The sequence below is a fragment of the Marmota monax genome, unplaced genomic scaffold, assembly GCF_021218885.2.
Source record: "Marmota monax isolate L192 unplaced genomic scaffold, Marmota_monax_Labrador192_F-V1.1 WCK01_AAM20220418_F8-fsc00228, whole genome shotgun sequence".
Lineage (NCBI taxonomy): Eukaryota > Metazoa > Chordata > Mammalia > Rodentia > Sciuridae > Marmota > Marmota monax.
In genome coordinates this window covers 2,263,241-2,279,082 of record NW_026695240.1, presented here as the reverse complement: position 1 = coordinate 2,279,082, position 15,842 = coordinate 2,263,241, and the positions used below count along the sequence as shown (strand labels likewise).

At 37.2% G+C, this 15,842-nt stretch overlaps 1 protein-coding gene and 1 non-coding gene across 3 annotated transcripts in view; one reads left to right on the top strand and one right to left on the bottom strand.

Annotated features, from left to right (window-relative positions):
- Positions 1 to 15,842, top strand: part of LOC124089946 (zinc finger protein 573) — a 72,328-nt gene that overhangs the window by 25,835 nt on the left and 30,651 nt on the right. The window lies entirely within an intron of this gene.
- Positions 3,677 to 3,781, bottom strand: LOC124089981 (U6 spliceosomal RNA). The gene has a single exon (XR_006850899.1). It is a non-coding gene; the product is annotated as a U6 spliceosomal RNA (small nuclear RNA).

The following is a 15,842-nucleotide window of genomic DNA, read 5'->3' as shown; positions in this document are numbered from 1 at the left end:
ATGACAATGAAGATGAAGAAATGTTAGAGACTGCAGATGGAGAAAGCATGAATGTTGAAGAATCATATCAGGAATTATTCTGAGTGACCAATGGTTTTTACTTTTGTAAGAACACTGGTTAATTTATATAATATCTTAGAGGTTAAACAACATCTTGGGGGGAAAGAGGAACTAATTTATTTTTATCACTTCTAGATGTGATACCTCTTATGAAAAGTTTGTTGGGTTTTTTGTTTATTTTTATCAAAAGCTGATTGAAACAAGAAGATATATTGGCTGATATATATTCAGACTGAAGGATATTTTAACAATTGTCTTCAACTTGATTTTTGTTTGAGACGGATTATAAGCATTACTGTTGTATTTTTGGGCCTACTATCTTATCTTTGAAATTCCTGTTGTGTTTATAAGGAAAGGATTGAAAAATTTCTCCTCAGAACTAGCTTTTTTCCCACAAATAAATTATCAGGGCTGGGGTTGTAGCTCAGTGGTAGAGCACTCACCTAGCCCATGCAAGGCCCTGGGTTCAATCCTCACCATCACATTAAAAATAAATAAAGGTATTATGTCCAGCTACAACTAAAAAACAAAGAAAAAAACAAATTATCAGGTTTAATTTTCACTAATGTCTGCTCTAACTGCTTGTTTTGGTACACTGAGCAGACCAGATCAGTTGTTTTTTTTTTCCAATAAATATAATCATAGAGCCAGGATTATGGCTCATTGGTAGAGTGCTTGCCTAGCATGCGTGAGGCACTGGGTTCCATACCTGGCACCACATTAAAAAATAAACAAAATAAAAGTATTGTGTCCATCTACAACTAGAAAATATTTAAGATAAATAAATAGATATAATTATAGCTATCAGTGTTTCTTTTACATACCTGTCTTAACCTCCTGCTTTTGTTTTCTGTTCTTTCTACACACAGGCAGATGAATGTAAGGATTGTATTAAAGGATCACAGCGTTGTTGCAATAATGAAAGTCTCATTTTGGCCATTAGTTCTTATTCTTTTTTTTAAAAAAATATTTTTTAGTTGTAGTTGAACACAATATCTTTATTTATTTATTTATTTTATGTGGTGCTGAGGATTGAACCCAGGGCCTTGTACATGCTAGGCGAGAGCTCTATCACTGAGCCACAACCCCAGCCCCTCGTTAGTTCTTAAGATGAAGAAAACATTTGAGTAGCAGCAATGCTATAGGCAGGAAATAAAATTCAACTGCTCAGTTTCTATACCTCTCTTATTGAGAGTGTGCTAATTAAATTGCTATTGTTAGTTCATTTGAGTTAATTAGACCTTAGAAAACCATTGAGCTTTTTTTACATGATGAGAGAATTATATGTAACCAATGATATGATTGTTTCTGAATGTACAAACAGAATCAAGTCTGAATATTTTTCATTTAAAAAAATTTAAATAGTCCATGATTTAAGGGAATATGATGATGTATACTATGACAAATGTACTTTATTCTTCTAACACAGTAGGAGGTATTCAGATTTTTTTTTCCTGAAATGAAGTGCAGTTCTTCTGTGTCCTGGTTTAGTGTTGGTTTCATTTCTAGTCAATTATTTATCTTAATTTTTTGTTAGTACCATTATACAAACAGACTTTTAAAATAGTTTCTGTATATTATATATATGAAATGCTTTTATTGAACAGCTTATCTTTTACTTGCAGGTTTATGGAAATATGAATATGTCAAAATAAGTAAAAAGTGGGAGCTGGGGTTATGGCTCAGTGGTGAAGTGCTTGCCTAGCATGTGTGAGACACTGGGCTCAATTTTCAGCATAGCATATAAATAAATGAATAAAATAACATCAACTAAAATATATATATTTAAGTGGGAGAAGGGCTGCTGGGTGTGTAGCTCAGTGGCTGAGCACCTGCCTAGCATGTGTGAGGCACTGGTTTGATCCTGAGCACCACATAAAAACAAATAAAATAAAAGCATTCTGCCCATCTACAACTAAAAAGTAAAAATTTTAAAAAGTGGGAGGATTCTTGGCTGTTTAAAAATATAAACTACATTTTATAGGGTACAATATCTAATATTACTTGGAGTTCTATAAGAAAAATTGTTTCTTATTTGTTTTTATCAGTGTGGACTGGTATTTATATTTCAAGTTATAGTTAAATATTACATTATTTCTTTTGTTGCCCATATTTTTCCAGCTTTGAATATTGGTAGTCCTTTGCAGTTGGTTCCTATGTCCATTTCAAACCCCCATTCTTTGAATTTTGAGGGGAACTTCTTTCCTAGTACTATTTCAGATTTATCTTATTTTCTTCCTTCCCTGGTCCTTTTACTAGAGAATTGTATTTGGAAATCAAGATCTGGGTTCTGTTATGCTTATAGCTTCTATGACGTCCTAGAGACCTACCAAAGAAAAACGTGTATGCATACTCAGTGATACATACTTACACGTAGGTTTTTCTCTCTGCCCATCTATTTGCATATTAAGCTAAATTTGAGTTCATATTGATGTCTTCAACTCTCATCCAGTACCACAGGGTACATATCTAACTTTTTTTTAAACTTTTCTTTTTTTTTAATTGTAGTTGGACACAATCTCTTTATTTTTATGTGGTGCTGAGGATCGAACCCTGTGCCTCACACATGCAAGGCAGGCACTGTACCACTGAGCTACAGCCCCAGCCCCCGCCTTCTTTAATAATGAGAAAACTGGCTTCCCCCACCCACCATTCATTTATTTACTTGTTCAGCCCCAGTGTACATTTTAGAACTGTTAACCCATACCTCAATGAGAAACAAATGAACTCTATTTTCTCTTTCTAATGTATTTTAATTTTACAATTTCTTTTGTCTATAGCCTTATAATATTCAGTCAAAACATCATTTTCCAAGATTCATAATTATTATCATATTACAGGACACTGTTTATTTAGTATACTTATCACAAGCATTCTTTAATTTCCAATTTTATTTTGTCTAGTCTTTATAATGTTGATTTTAGCATAATTTTTTGTGGTCGGGCTATATACTCTTGTATGATTTTGATCCTTTGAAATACAATGAGACTTTATAGCCAAGTATATGTCAATTTTTTAAAAATATTTATTTTTTTAGTTTTAGGTGGACACAATATCTTTATTTCATTTTTATGTGGGGCTGAGAATCGAACCCAGTGCCTCACGCATGCTAGGCAAGCACACTACTACTTGAGCCACATCCCTAGCCCAATGGTCAATTTTTATAAGCAGTTATAGTATAAGTGGAAAGTAATTGGATTTGTAATATTTGGATTATACTGATGAAGTTCTAGATCATTGTTGATCAAATGTTCTTCTCAGACTTTGGATTGTATTGATGATTTGGTTTCTTTATTTCATGCCATTTTACTAGATGAATATAAAATTAATAACCCTGATTAAGAAATCCTCTATGTGTGTTAAAGTTCATTAGAAAATAGAGGTACGTATGGAGCTGGGGTTGTGGTTCAATGGTGGAGCACTTGCCCAGCATGTGTGAGGCACTAGGTTCGATCCTCAGCACCACATAAAAAAATATAAAATAAAAGTATTGTGTCCAACTACAACTAAAAAATATTTTTTAAAAAAAGAAAGAAAATATTTTAAAAATATTTTTAAAAAGAAAAAAGAAGTAAAATATTTTTATGATGGTTTATTTTTATGATGGTTTATGTATAAAAATACAGAACGCTTCATGAATTTGTGTCATCCTTGCGCAGGGGCCATGCTCATCTTTTATGTATCTTTCCAATTTTAGTATATGTGTTGCCTAAGTGAGCACAAGTAAAATATTTTTAAAAAATTAAAATCTCAAATCCCTACCACTTGTAATACCTTAGTACATAGACACATAGATATTCTTGTTTTTCTTTTGACCAAAGTTTCACTGTTTTCTCAACTATTTTATAATCTGTCTTTGTCACTGATTTTTCTATTTTCTCTTTCTAATGTATTTTAATTTTACTGCATCTTCAAAACCCAAACTGTCCTTGCATTACCCCTTTTGGCCCAATTTAGTTTATTCAAATCAGCATCCCAATGCAAGATTGTTCATTTCACCTGGTTACTGCAGTGACAAAATTCTCCTTAGTCTAACACATTCCCTTTATGACACAGACATTTTGAAGTGACAAAACCACTTATATTTTGACATTTGTTATCTTCTGAATGTATCTGGGTATTGTTGTATGGAATAATTTATTTTTTTCTCTACTCTTTACATTCATGTAAATTGGGAAGTATTTTTATTCTTAGGGGAATTCACATTAAAGCATTTGTTGCTGAGGTACATAATTGGTTATGCATATTCTGTCAAAAGACAAATCAGTGTTACAATCCAGTATATGTTATACTTTATTAGGATAACAATTGGGTTCCTCCATTGATGTTATCTTTTTCCTGTGATTAATGAAGTCTCCCTGATTTTGTTGGGTGTAACAGTAGAATTCAGTTCTGTCGCAGCTATTCTCACTCTTTATACTTATCTTTTTTTTTTTTTCTACTTTGTATTTTTTGGTACCAGGGATTGAACTCAGGCATTTAACCACTGAGCCACATTCCCAGCTCATTCTTTCTTTCTTTTTTTAATATTTATTTATTTATTGTTGTAGTTGGACACAATACCTTTATTTTACTCATTTATTTTTATGTGGTACTGAGGATTGAACCCAGGGCCTCGCACATGCTAGGCCAGCGCTCTACTGCTGAGCCACAACCCCAGCCTCTCATTCTTTATTTTTGAGACAGGGTTTCACTGTGTTGCTTAGGGCCTCGTAGACTGGCTTTGAACTTGTGATCCTCCTGCCTCAGGCTCCTGAGTCTCTGGGATTTCAGGTGTGGACTATCAAACCCAGCTTATACTTATCTTAATAAGCTTGGGAATTGCCAGGTGGTTTTTTAAAAAGCTCTATTATGTCTGCAGATCTTTTTTATTGTGGTAGTAGGGATTGAATGCGAGGCCTTGTATATGCTAGGCAAGTGTTCCACCACTGAGGTGCATCCCCAGCCCTCCATTTTTTAAAAACATATTTCTTTAGTTGTTGATAGACCTTTTATTTTTATTTATTTATACACAGTGCTATGAATTGAACCCAGTGCCTCACACATGCCAGGCAAGTGTGGTACCACTGAGCCCCAGCCCTGTAGTTTTTTTGTTGAAATGATCAACTGAAGCTATTTGGTTACTTTGATACAAGTATGTTGGAGGGAAGGAAAATATATATGATTTTTCTATTATTGACTTGATGTATTGGACTTGATGTATTGAAAATGTTTTCTGGGGCTGGGGCTGTGGCTCAGGGGCAGAGCGCTTGCTTAGCATTCGTGAGGCACTGGGTTCGATCTTCAGCACCACATAAAAATAAACAAATAAAATAAAGGCATTCAAAAAAATTACAAAAAATTTTTTTTAATAATGTTTTCTGTTTTCCAAAAATAATTATGGATTTATCCATTTTTCATTTGCTTAATGTGTTTAATACCACATAATCAGTATACTCAGCTCAATATCCAGACACATGTTTTTTAAAAAAGCCATAAATCTTTTAATTTTCATTACCTTTTAGCCTAAGATCCCAAGATTTATCTTGTATCTTACTTGGTTCCATTCTTTTTTTTTTTTTTGCAGCTTGTTTTTTTTTTTTTTTTTTTTTTTATTGTGGGTTGTTCAAAACATTACAAATTTCTTGACATATCATATTCCACACTTTGATTCAAGTGGGTTATGAACTCCCACCTTCACCCCATACACAGATTGCAGATTCACATCAGTTACACATCCATTGATTTACAAATTGCCATACTAGTGTCTGTTGTGCTCCGCTGCCTTTCCCATCATCCCCCCTCCCCCCTCCCCACCTCTCCCCTCCCCTCCCCTCCTCTCTCTCTACCCCCTCCACTGTATAACCCTGAGGGTCTCCTTCCATTACCGTGCAATTTCCCTTCTCTCTCCCTTTCCCTCCCACCTCTCATCCCTGTTAAATGTTAATCTTCTTCTCCTGTTCTTCGTCCCTACTCTGTTCTTAGTTACTTTCCTTATATCAAAGAAGACATTTGGCATTTGTTTTTTAGGGATTGGCTAGCTTCACTTAGCATAATCTGCTCTAATGCCATCCATTTCCCTGTAAATTCTATGATTTTGTCATTTTTTAATGCAGAGTAATACTCCATTGTGTATAAATGCCACATTTTTTTTATCCATTCGTCTATTGAAGGGCATCTAGGTTGGTTCCACAGTCTTGCTATTGTGAACTGTGCTGCTATGAACATCGATGTAGCAGTGTCCCTGTAGCATGCTCTTTTTAGGTCTTTAGGGAATAGACCAAGAAGGGGAATAGCTGGGTTAAATGGTGGCTCCATTCCCAGCTTTCCAAGAAATCTCCATACTGCTTTCCAAATTGGCTGCACCAATCTGCAGTCCCACCAGCAATGTACAAGTGTACCCTTTTCCCCACATCCTCGCCAGCACTTGTTGTTGTTTGACTTCCTAATGGCTGCCAATCTTACTGGAGTGAGATGGTATCTTAGGGTGGTTTTGATTTGCATTTCTCTGACAGCTAGAGATGGTGAGCATTTTTTCATGTACTTGTTGATTGACTGTATGTCCTCCTCTGAGAAGTGTCTGTTCAGGTCCTTGGCCCATTTGTTGATTGGGTTGTTTGTTCTCTTATTGTCTAATTTTTTGAGTTCTTTGTATACTCTGGATATTAGGGCTCTATCTGAAGTGTGAGGAGTAAAGATTTGTTCCCAGGGTGTAGGCTCCCTATTTACCTCTCTTATTGTTTCTTTTGCTGAGAAAAAACTTTTTAGTTTGAGTAAGTCCCATTTGTTGATTCTAGTTATTAACTTTTGTGCTATGGGTGTCCTATTGAGGAATTTGGAGCCCGACCCCACCGACTGTAGATCGTAGCCAACTTTTTCTTCTATCAGACGGCGCGTCTCTGATTTGATATCAAGCTCCTTGATCCATTTTGAATTCACTTTTGTGCATGGCGAGAGAAAGGGATTCAGTTTCATTTTGTTGCATATGGATTTCCAGTTTTCCCAGCACCATTTGTTGAAGATGCTATCCTTCCTCCATTGCATGCTTTTAGCCCCTTTATCAAATATAAGATAGTTGTAGTTTTGTGGATTGGTTTCTGTGTCCTCTATTCTGTACCATTGGTCCACCCGCCTGTTTTGGTACCAGTACCATGCTGTTTTTGTTACTATTGCTCTGTAGTATAGTTTGAAGTCTGGTATCGCTATACCGCCTGATTCACACTTCTTGCTTAGCATTGTTTTTGCTATTCTGGGTCTTTTATTTTTCCATATGAATTTCATGATTGCTTTCTCTATTTCTACAAGAAATGCCGTTGGGATTTTGATTGGCATTGCATTAAACCTATAGAGAACTTTTGGTAATATCGCCATTTTGATGATGTTAGTTCTGCCTATCCATGAACAGGGTATATTTTTCCATCTTCTAAGATCTTCTTCTATTTCTCTCTTTAGGGTTCTGTAGTTTTCATTGTATAAGTCTTTCACCTCTTTTGTTAGGTTGATTCCCAAGTATTTTATTTTTTTTGAAGATATTTTGAATGGAGTGGTTGTCCTCATTTCCATTTCAGAGGATTTGTCGCTGATATACAGGAATGCCTTTGATTTATGCGTGTTGATTTTAAATCCTGCCACTTTGCTGAATTCATTTATTAGCTCTAATAGTTTCTTTGTAGAGCCTTTTGGGTCTGCTAGATATAGAATCATATCATCTGCAAATAGTGATAATTTAATTTCTTCTTTTCCTATTTTTATGCCTTTAATTTCTTTCATCTGTCTAATTGCTCTGGCCAGTGTTTCGAGAACTATGTTGAAGAGAAGTGTAGAGAGAGGGCATCCCTGTCTTGTTCCAGATTTTAGAGGGAATGCCTTCAGTTTTTCTCCATTCAGAATGATGCTAGCCTGAGGCTTAGCATAGATTGCTTTTACAATATTGAGGTATGTTCCTGTTATCCCTAGTTTTTCTAGAGTTTTGAACATAAAGGGATGCTGTACTTTGTCGAATGCTTTTTCCGCATCTATCGAGATGATCATATGGTTCTTATTTTTAAGTCTATTGATGTGGTGAATAACATTTATTGATTTCCGTATATTGAACCAGCCTTGCATCCCAGGGATGAATCCTACTTGATCATGGTGTACAATTTTTTTGATATGTTTTTGTATCCGATTCGCCAGAATTTTATTGAGGATTTTTGCATCTAGGTTCATTAGAGATATTGGTCTGTAGTTTTCTTTCTTTGAAGTGTCTTTGTCTGGTTTAGGTATCAGGGTGATGTTGGCCTCATAGAATGAATTTGGAAGTTCTCCCTCCTTTTCTATTTCCTGAAGTAGCTTGAAAAGTATTGGTATTAGTTCTTCTTTAAAGGTTTTGTAAAATTCTGCTGTATACCCATCCGGACCTGGGCTTTTCTTATTTGGTAGTCTTTTTATGGTTTCTTCTATTTCCTCAATTGATATTGGTCTGTTTAGGTTTTCTATATCCTCCTGACTCAATCTGGGCAGATCATATGACTTAAGAAATTTATCTATGCCTTCACTATCTTCTAATTTATTGGAGTATAAGGATTCAAAATAGTTTTTGATTATCTTCTGTATTTCTGAAGTGTCTGTTGTGATATTGCCTTTTTCATCCCGTATGCTAGTAATTTGAGTTCTCTCTCTTCTTCTCTTCGCTAGCATCGCTAAGGGTCTGTCGATTTTGTTTATTTTTTCAAAGAACCAACTTTTAGTTTTGTCAATTTTTTCAGTTGTTTCTTTTGTTTCGATTTCATTAATTTCAGCTCTGATTTTAATTATTTCTTGCCTTCTACTTCTTTTGCTGTTGTTTTGCTCTTCTTTTTCAAGGATTTTGAGATGAAGTATGAGATCATTTATTTGTTGGTTTTTTCTTTTTTTAAGGAATGAACTCCAAGCAATGAATTTTCCTCTTAGAACTGCTTTCAATGTGTCCCATAGATTCCGATATGTTGTGTCTGTGTTTTCATTTATCTCTAAGAATTTTTTAATTTCCTCCTTGATGTCTTCTATAACCCATTGATCATTCAGTAACCTATTGTTCATTCTCCAATTGATGTATGCTTTTTCCTTCCTTCTTTTATCGTTGATTTTCAGTTTCATTCCATTATGATCAGATAAGATGCATGGTATTATCTCTACTCCTTTATATTGTCTAAGAGTTGCCCTGTGACATAATATATGATCTATTTTTGAGAAGGATCCATGTGCTGCTGAGAAAAAAGTGTAACTGCTTGATGTTGGGTGGTATACTCTATATATGTCAATTAGGTCTAGGTTATTAATAGTGTTATTGAGTTCTATAGTTTCCTTATTCAACTTTTGTTTGGAAGATATGTCCAGTGGCGAGAGAGGTGTGTTGAAGTCTCCCATGATTATGGTGTGGTGGTCTATTAGACTCTTGAACTTGAGAAGAGTTTGTTTGACGAACATAGCTGCACCATTGTTTGGGGCATAAATATTTATGATTGTTATGTCTTGTTGGTGTATGGTTCCCTTAAGCAGTATGTAGTGTCCCTCTTTATCTCTTTTGATTAACTTTGGCTTGAAATCTATTTTATTTGATATGAGTATGGACACGCCTGCTTGTTTCCGAAGTCCATATGAGTGATATGATTTTTCCCAACCTTTCACCTTCAGCCTATGTATGTCTTTTCCTATCAAATGCGTCTCCTGTAGGCAGCATATTGTTGGGTCTTGTTTTGTGATCCATTCTACTAGCCTGTGTCTCTTAATTGGTGAGTTTAAGCCATTAACATTTAGGGTTATTATTGAGATATGGGTTGTTCTTCCAGCCATATTTGTTTATTTCTGTTACTAAACAGTGTTTGTTTTCCTCTTTGATTATTTCCCCCCCCCCCCTTTACTGTCCTACCTCCCACTGTTGGTTTTCATTGTTATTTTCCATTTCCTCTTCCTGTAATGCTTTGGCGAGGATGTTTTGAAGAGATGGTTTTCTAGCTGCGAATTCTTTAAACTTTTGTTTATCGTGGAAGGTTTTAATTTCATTCTCCATCCTGAAGCTTAATTTCGCTGGATACACAATTCTTGGTTGGAACCCATTTTCTTTCAGTGTTTGAAATATGTTATTCCAGGATCTTCTAGCTTTCAGAGTCTGTGTTGAAAGATCAGCTGTTATCCTGATTGGCTTACCCCTAAATGTAATCTGCTTCCTTTCTCTTGTAGCTTTTAAAATTCTCTCCTTATTCTGTATGTTGGGCATCTTCATTATAATGTGTCTAGGTGTGGATCTCTTATGATTTTGCACATTCGGCGTCCTGTAGGCTTCTAGGATTTGGGATTCTGTCTCATTCTTCAAGTCTGGGAAGTTTTCTTGTATTATTTCATTGAATAGACTGCTCATTCCTTTGGTTTGGAGCTCTGTACCTTCCTGTATCCCAATGACTCTTAAATTTGGTCTCTTGATGTTATCCCATATTTCTTGGATGTTCTGCTCATGGTTTCTTAACAGTCTTGCTGAGCTGTCTATGTTCTTTTCAAGTTGAAATACTTTGTCTTCATTGTCTGATGTTCTATCTTCTAAGTGTTCTACTCTGCTGGTAGTATTCTCCATTGAGTTTTTAAGTTGGTTTATTGCTTCCTGCATTTCTAGGATTTCTGATTGCTTGTTTTTTATAACCTCTATCTCCCTGTATAGTTGATCCTTTGCTTCCTGGATTTGTTTGCGTAATTCGTTGTCGAAGTGATCTTTCATTGTCTGATTTTGCTGTTTAATGTCTTCCTTGATACTCCAGATCATCTGAAGCATGTATATCCTGAATTCTTTATCTGACATTCCATCTGCTGCAGCTGTTACCTCTTCTAAAGTTGCGTTGACCTGCATTGCTTGTGGTCCTTTCTTTCCTTGTCTTTTCATACTGCTTGCGTATCTTTCCTGCAGGTGCGGGCGGCGGCTCTGCTCTCTCCTTATTCCAATTGGGGTGTCGTGGCTACCACGCCAGCAGGTCACTGGGCCTGTTCTGGGAGCTGGTGGCGGCTCTGTTCTGCCCCTACTCCAATTGGGGTGACAAGTGTACCACGCCGGCAGGCCACCGGGCCTGATCCGCCGGTCGGTTGCAGGTTTGCCTACCCTGCAGGCGCGGGCGGCAGCTCTACTCTGCCCCTACTCCAAATGGGGTGACGTGTCTGTCGTACCAGCAGGCCACTGGGCCTGTCCCGCTGGTCGGTCGCAGATCTGCCCACCTTTCGGGCACGGGTGGAGGCTCTGCTCTGCCCCTACTCCAATTGGGGTGTTGTGACTACCCCGCCTGCAGGACGCTGGGCCTGTTCCTGGCAAGGGAGGCGACTCTGCTCTGTCACTACTCCAATTAGGGTGGTGTTTGTACCACGCCGGCAGGCTCCTGGGCCTGATCCGCCGGTCTGTTGTAGGTCTGCCTACCTTGAAGGCGCGGGCGGCGGATCTGCCCTGCCCCTCCTACCACGCCTGCGGACCCCTGGGCCTGATCTGCAGGTTGATCACTGGTCTGCTCACCCTGCGGGCACGGGTGGCGGTTCCGCTCCGCCCCCACTCCAATTGGGGTCACGTGACCACCACACCGGCAGGGCCTGATCCGGGCGTGGGAGAAGGATCTGCTCTGCCCCTACTCGAGTTGGGGTGACGTGTGTACCACACTGGCAGGCCACTGGGCCTGACCCGCCAGGCTGTCACAGGTCTGTTTACCTTGCAAGCCCGAAGGGCGGCTCTGCCCTGCCCCTCCTACCACGCCCATGTACTACTGGGTCGTGGGTCTGCCCACCTGGCGGGTGTGGGTGGCGGCTCCGCTCCGCCCCCTCCCCAATTGGGGTCACGCGGTCACCACGCTGGCGAGCCGCTGGGCCTGCTCCGGGGGCTGGCGGCGGCCCGGCTCCTTCCCTCTGGCTCGAGGACAAATTGAGGAGACTCGGGTGACTGAGCCTCACCCCCCTTACCAGGAGACCAACTGCTTATGTCACCGCTGGTATTGATGAAGATCTCTCCTCCACCGCTTTCTGCTGACATCAGATCTCTGCCATGTTGGTATCCTATGCCAATGGCAGCATTTCGTTCCCCTTGCCGGGCAACCCAAGCAACGGGTGAGTCCTGACCGGCCCTCAGCAGGACCCGGACCGAGACCGGTTCCATTCTTGAAATCAAACATTTCTTGAAGAATTTTCTGATATTAGTGGAGACTAGTCAGAGAAACAGATATTAGTGTTTTTAAGAAGATAATTCAAAGATACAAAGATATTATCCTATTTTAGTGGAGGATGTTTAAAGATAAAGATTTTTATACTAGTGGGGAATATGGAAAGACAATCATGTAAAGGATCAGGGTGTTGAATATTGCTAGACTTTTTTACCTTTTCCTATGAAAATTTGTTAAAGCTTTTTGTCTTTTATTTTTTTCCTTGCAGTACTGGACATTGAACCCAGGTGTGCTCTACTGAGCTACATCCACAGCCCTTTTTGAGATAGGGTCTTGCTAAATAAATTGCCCAGGCTGACCTTGAATTTGTAATCCTACTGCCTCAGCCTCCCAAGCAGCTGGGGTTACAGGTGTGCATCACTGCACTAGGCTGCTTTTTAACTTCTTATAGGGTCAGTTTTGATCAAATACTTTTCTAGAAGATTATTAATATCACCTGTATTTTCAAATTTACTTGCATACTAATATGTTTGTGAGCAATTTTATAAGTCTTCTTTTTGTGGGAGGAGAGTTAGAAATTGAACCCAAAGGGGCTGGGATTATGGCTCACAATAGAGTGCTCGCCTAGCATGTGTGAAGCTATGGGTTTCATCCTCAGCCCCACATAAAAAAAAAAAAAGTAACGATATTGTGTCCAATTATAACTAAAAAAAAAAATTAAAAAAAGAAAGAATTGAACCCAAAGCTCAGCATATGCTAAGAACATACCATACCATGGAACTACTTGCCTTGCCCCATAACTCACTCACTCTTTCTTTCTCTCTCTCTCTCTTTCTTTCTTTCTGTTTTTAGGCTTATTCTTTACACGTAGACATTATTGAGATGTCAATGTTAATCAAAATTTTAAGTGTAATTTAAAAATTTTTTCCCTCTCTCCTTTTTCACTATGTTTAGATTGCAGTTATTTTTCTTTTAAAGGTTATTTTTTTATTTGAATTGGTTTTATTCTTTTCCAGAATTCATTACATACTGATTTATCTCTATTCCTTCTACTTTTGTTTAGTTTACTTTGTTGGTTTTTCTAGATTTTTTTCATCAATTGTTTATTTAATTATGTTGAGGTAACAGCTTTTTCTCTAAGCATTGTAGTTGATTAATGTACTTTTTGAATTGGTTTTCTTTTTACCTGTCTGTATTTCTCTCGTTTCAGTATTTCAGTAGTATAACAAAGAATCTGACTTTTTTTTGTAACTTTATTTTATTTATTTATTTTTATGTGTTTCTGAGGATTGAACCTAGTGCCTCACACGAGAGGCAAGCACTCCACCACTGATTACAGCCTCAGCCCCAAGAATCTGACTCTTTGATTTTTGAATGCTGATAACTTTCAAGACCTGTTCCTCTTTTTTTTAACCCCTTTTTCTTTTTTATGGATCATCTGATTAAAAACCTAGGTGCTCTCTTCTTTGATTCCAGGAGGCAGTTCCAAACCATGCAAGCCCCCTCTCACCTGTAGGAGCTCCATACCCTAAGCATCAATAAAAACTCCATACCAGTCTCAATTATTTTTCAACTTCTTGGAAACTACCTTGCCCTCTCTAGAAAACCTGATTATGCATGTAGTAAACCTTTTCACATATTCTTGGTGTATGCATGTGGCATCTTCAGTCTTGACAACCAAGTTACATTTTTTTTTTGTGAGCATCCATCCTGCTTCTCTGATGTCCATGGTACTTACCAACGTAGCATTTAGTTAGAAAATATTTTTAGATTGAGTGCTCCTCTTTGTTTTTTGATATTGCTGATATTCAGGTTTTTTTTTTTTTTTTTAAGGTTAGGAAATGTTTGTTTCTCTTGTTTTTACACAGTTGAATCACTGAAAAATCCTTATTGCCTTTGACCGTACTCTTTTTATTCTGTATGGATTTTGCTCAGTCTTTCCTGCATCTAATCTGGATTGCCATCCTTCAGTGTATATTTAATATATCCTTTTTTAATGCAGTTCTAGGCATCTGGTACCCTAGAACTTTCCTCTATATTATTATTTATTCTTGCCAGCATTTACAAATGGAAAGAATGCCTTATAATTTTCATCCAAGTATATGTCTGAATTGTCTGATGAAAATTATCAGAATGTTTATCTGGGAAGTACAGAATGGCCAATCTGGACAGTAAGAGAAGGGACATAAGGACGCAGGTAAGGATATGAAACAACACAGATTTAGCATATATAGAGTGGATGTGGCACAATACAACTTAGTTGAAGTAAGTATAATAAGTTATTTAACACTTTGGATATGCCAGGACCTGGTAATTAAGTGATAAAACAATGAGGGATAGTGTCTGCTCTTTAGGAAGTTTAGGGAAGTGTAAATAAGGAGAATACAAATCAGAAAATGATATAATAATTGAAAACAAAGAGACATACTTAGAGTTAGGAGGTACAGCCTTTCTAAAAAAAGAACATTTATCCTTGGACCTAAAGAATGAGAAAAATCCAATCTACAAAGTGTCAAGGAATCTTGGAAGATTAAACCATCCATAGAAAGCATTAATAATGAGGAAATTTGTACTGTTTTCTAAGTGACAAAAAGAGGGAATGTGGTAGAATATAGGGAACAAACAGGTTGCTGTTTTGACACATGGCCTCATAGGTATCAGGAGTCCTGCTGACCTGCTTGGAAAGGGAGGGATTTGATTTTTTTTTCATTTTTGTTCTTTTTTTATTTTTAAAAAATTTTAAAATTTGTTTTAATTAGTTATATATGACAGTAGAATGCATTTATGCACTTTATATATCATACATAGATGAGATATAATTTCTCACATTTAGAAAATGTGTAGAATCAATGTGTAGAAAATGTGTAGAATCACATTGGTCATGCAGTCACATATATACATAAAGTAATAATCTCAGTTTCATTCTACTATTTTTCCTATCCCCACTTCCCTTCCCCTTTCCTCCCTTCACTTCCCTCTACCTAATCTAAGGTAACACTCTTCTTCTCTAGTGTCCCCCACCTTATTGTGAATTAACGTCTACATATTAGAGAAAACAATTGGCCTGTGGCTTTTTAGGATTGGCTTATTTCACTTAGCATGATATTCTCCAGCTCCGTCCATTTATTGGCAAATGCCATAATTTCATTCTTCTTTAAAGCTGAGTAATATCCATTGAATATATATCACATTTTCTTTATCCATTCATCCATTCAAGGACACCTAGGTTGGTTCCATAGTTAAGCTGTTGTGAATTGAGCTGCTATAACCATTGACATGGCTGCATTACTGTAGTATGTTAAGTCCTTTGGGTATACACTAAGGAGTGGGATAGCTGGGTCAAATGGTGGTTCCATTCCAGGTTTTATGAGGAATCTCCATACTGCTTTCCATAGTAGTTGTATTAATTTGTACTCCCACCAGCAATTTTGTATGAGTGTACCTTTTTATAAATAAAGATACTGAAGTTTTTCTCTTCTCACCAACATTTATTGTTGCCTGTATTCTTGATGATTGCCATTCTGACTGGAGATGAAATCTTAGTGTAGTTTTGATTTGCATTTCTCTAATTGCTAGAGATGTTGAACACTTTTTCATATATTTGTTGATCAATTGTATTTCTTCTGTGAAGTATCTGTTCCCTTCCTTAGCCCATTTATTGAT